This window comes from Ranitomeya variabilis, chromosome 5 (genome assembly GCF_051348905.1).
Source record: "Ranitomeya variabilis isolate aRanVar5 chromosome 5, aRanVar5.hap1, whole genome shotgun sequence".
Classification (NCBI taxonomy): Eukaryota; Metazoa; Chordata; class Amphibia; order Anura; family Dendrobatidae; genus Ranitomeya; species Ranitomeya variabilis.
The window spans coordinates 495,566,775-495,570,494 of NC_135236.1; the positions used below are offsets into that span (position 1 = coordinate 495,566,775).

The window sequence follows — 3,720 nt, forward strand, 5'->3', positions numbered from 1 at the left end:
TAGTACTCACTTGAAAGCAAAAACAGTATTCAAGGATTCTAACCAAAGAAAAGTTTAATACTGTAATATAATATAAAAAAGTTTAATTTTCTTTTATAAAAGTATTTAAAAGTTTTATAATAAACAGTATACAATATAAACCTTACAACAAGGTAAATCGAACTTTACAGCCCACGGATCGCAATATTAACAATATTAACAAAAACAATGCCCTCTAAAGGGAACCTGCCACTCACTATAAGTCTTCTAATCTAGGTTATAGTACTCAATGGAGAATCCAGGGAGGTATCCCTTTGACTCAACTGAAGTGCTATCAGAATTACAGCAATGACCATATAGCTGTTGAATGATCATCATGCTGAATTTTGGGGGCTTTTCGCACTCTCTGGTCTGTGGCAGTATGGTGTTTCTTCCGTAACCAGGATTTGACATATTTAAGCGGCTCCCAATCCGTCACAGGTTTCCCAAGTATCTTCACAGTCATCAGATGCGATATATTAGATACAGTGAGTGCGCTTCTCTCATGTGTAGCTATATTGTTCATAATACTGAACCCTCTTTCTGCCTCTGCACTACTAACAGCGATGACTCGAACTATTTTTTTGGCCTGCTGAATGGAAGGCGGCATAGAGCGATTTGAAAGATATCGGTTATCAACAAAGTCACGGAAATCGTTTATTGGAATCTGATATTTGACTAGCTGACTTAATTGTTCCAATTTGTGTTCCCCTTCTCGCCACGGTGACAATGTAACATCAGCTGTCCACGATTCAGGCTCAAGCAAAGAGAATAGGGACAGTAAATGTTTGTAGTGGTCCGCATTGTGTTCACGTGTGTCACTGTCCATTAGTCGACTATTTGCAGTGGAAAACAAGCGGCTTTGCATATTGTCTATGACACACTGAATTAAGAGCGCTCTTGGAAGGGCAGTATTTTTCTCACTGGATTCAAAAGGAATACTTTTAAATGGCTCGGTTTGGATAATAGTACCAGCCTGTACCTCATACTTTCCGGGACAATCTTTTAAGTTTTGAAGTGCCCTAATGCACCTGCAGAGAAGTCGGTCAGCTTTCACTACAGATACCTCCCTTTCTTGTAAAGCAAGTGATAAAAGTGCTAGTTCATCTAGAATATCAATCATTAAAGCTAGATCTTTTAAAAAAGAAATGTTAGCCATCTTTTTTGCCATTCCGATGAGAGACTTAGAGCTGGAAAAATGCTGGTACAAAGCTGGATATGCTCTCCACACTGCTTTGGCAGCACGGGCACTACATGCCACCCACCGAGGTCCTAGAATTCGACCTATCTTAATAATCTCCAATTCTAAATCTGCTGCAATATTGTGGAGCTGAGAATATTGTTTGTTAGAAACATGGTAGATGCTGTAGATTTTTTCCAGAAACATTTTAAAGTGATTAACTTGAGAAACTGTTTTAACAGCATCATCAAGTGCAAGCTGTATTCTGTGGCTTAAGCAGTGCCATAAGACTACATTTGGGAATGCTTTTTGAATTTTGGAAGCCACACCAGACTTACTCCCCAACATGGCACTAGCCCCATCAGAGCAAAATCCAATTAAATTTTCTTGCATATACTGCTGGTCAAAGCCATTCTCCTTCAAGCAGGCAAACAGGGCATTGGTTATTGAGTCAGCACTAGTACATTCAAGCTCCTTTAAATCTACAAAGATGTTAACAGGCTCTGGAGCATCGGGAAGCTCACAACGGATGTAGATCACAAGCACACTTTTCTGTGACACAGTTGACGATTCATCAGTTACAATGGAAAATTTAGACCTGAAACTAATTATTTTCGAAAACAAAGACTTCCTCATTTCGGAGGATATATGCTGGATTATTGTTATAGCAGTCTTCCTAGAATGAAGGCCTACTCCAAGGTCCACACCAATGGTTTGCAACAGTTCAACGTGCCCTTGTATGTCAGACATAGGCCGATTATGCAGCGCTAGGCTATAAACAACATGAAAAACATTTACAGTGGAAGCCAATGCCTTCTCATGGACCCGGTCAAGTGCCTTTACTAGTGCATCATTTTTAGCGGCATTAACAATTTCCTCTGCTTTATTATGAGCTTTGGACATTGCATGTTCTCTAATTTTTTTTGCGAAAAGAGGATTGCTGGGTTTTTTTCAGGGTTCCACATGGCTTCACTGAAAAAGTCTTCCACTCCTCAGAAAGATGACATGATTTGGCCCTTTCAGCTCCTAATGAGCTTCCAACTTTACTACACACAGTACACCCCAGTTTTCCATCCTTTAGTTTGACCCATGGATGCAAGTTTGTGAAGTAGTCAATTTGTTTTTGTGACCAACATGGAACACTAAGCGGCTGGGTCTCTAATGAAGCATCAGAAACTGAACTCTGACCATCCACGATGCTGCTATCATGTATAGCTGAAGCAGTGTCATCATCAGAATGATCACATAGAACGTCAGCAACACCATGTACATCACTGCTAATCTCACTTATGACATCCGATTCAGCTACTACATTTCCCATGTTCCTTCTAACATTATCATCTTGTACATCACTGTCCAGTTCATGTAAAGCGTTGGCACCACATGAATCAGTGTTCTGGCCAATGTTAACATTGGTACCATGAACAATATTGCCACAAGTTTCAGATGCTTTATTGGCATTTGAAGTACTAGCACCAATGTTCACTTCCTCAATTCTTCCCTTCTTGTTTCCAGTGTGGAAAAAAGACAAAAGTGTAGATTGTCTCTTCATTTTGTGTGTAAATGATTCAAAAGGTTTGGTCAAACCTTGAGGCGTCTTCTATAAAGTCAATGTGGCGTCCACTGTGTTTGGAGCCAGTAGCTTTACAGTTGGTCACTAAAAATAAACAACATTCTGGGATGTATCAAGACAACTATTGAATCTAGATCAGGGGAGGTGATTATCCCGCTATGCTTTGCCCTGGTCAGACCTCACCTGTATACTGTGTACAGTTCTGGGAGCCTCAATTTAAGAAATACATCAATATACTGGAGCAAGTCCAGAGAAGAGCAACCAAGATGGTAGCAGTGCCCCCTAATAGCCACCACACTGCCCCCAATAGTAATAGTGCCCCCCTAATAGCCACCATAGTGCCCCTTAATAGTCACAACAGTGCCCTCAATAGTCACAGCGCCCCCTAATAGCCACAACAGTGCCCCAAGTCACAGTGCCCCCTAATAGCCACGGCAGTGCCCCCAATAGTCATAGCGTGCCCCCAATAGCCACACTGCCCCATGCAAAAAAAAAAATGTTTGAACTCCCATACTTACAAACGGCGCTCTCTGCAGTCTTCTCCTCTCTCTCTGCAGTCTTCTCCTCTCTCGCTGCAGTCTTCTCACTCCCTGTAGACAGTATTCTCGCTCCCAGCCGCAGCCTACGAGGTGCCGGAGAAAGCTCCCTGCACGGAACGACGTGTACAGTGACGTCGTCACGTCGTCCCATGTAGGAGGCTCGTCCCGGGATCGCAAGCTGATAGGCTGCTGCTGGACGGAGGAACCCGGCGGTGAGGTGAGTGAACTTTTTTTTCTTTTCTTATCTTCTGCCGCGATCGGGTCACACAGCCTGGAGGACCCCTTCTTCCACGATCGAGTCCCGCTCCTCCCGGGGTGAACAATCCCCACCAGCAGCACAGCAACCCGTCCGGGGGCGGTCCGGAGGCGGCCCGAGGGCGTGGTAACCATTTTCAATTACCGGAACGCTG

General features: G+C 43.1%; 1 pseudogene; it reads right to left on the minus strand.

Annotated features, from left to right (window-relative positions):
- Positions 1–319: 319 nt before the first annotated feature.
- LOC143775070 (E3 SUMO-protein ligase KIAA1586 pseudogene) lies at positions 320–2,101 on the minus strand (annotated as a pseudogene).
- Positions 2,102–3,720: the final 1,619 nt, after the last annotated feature.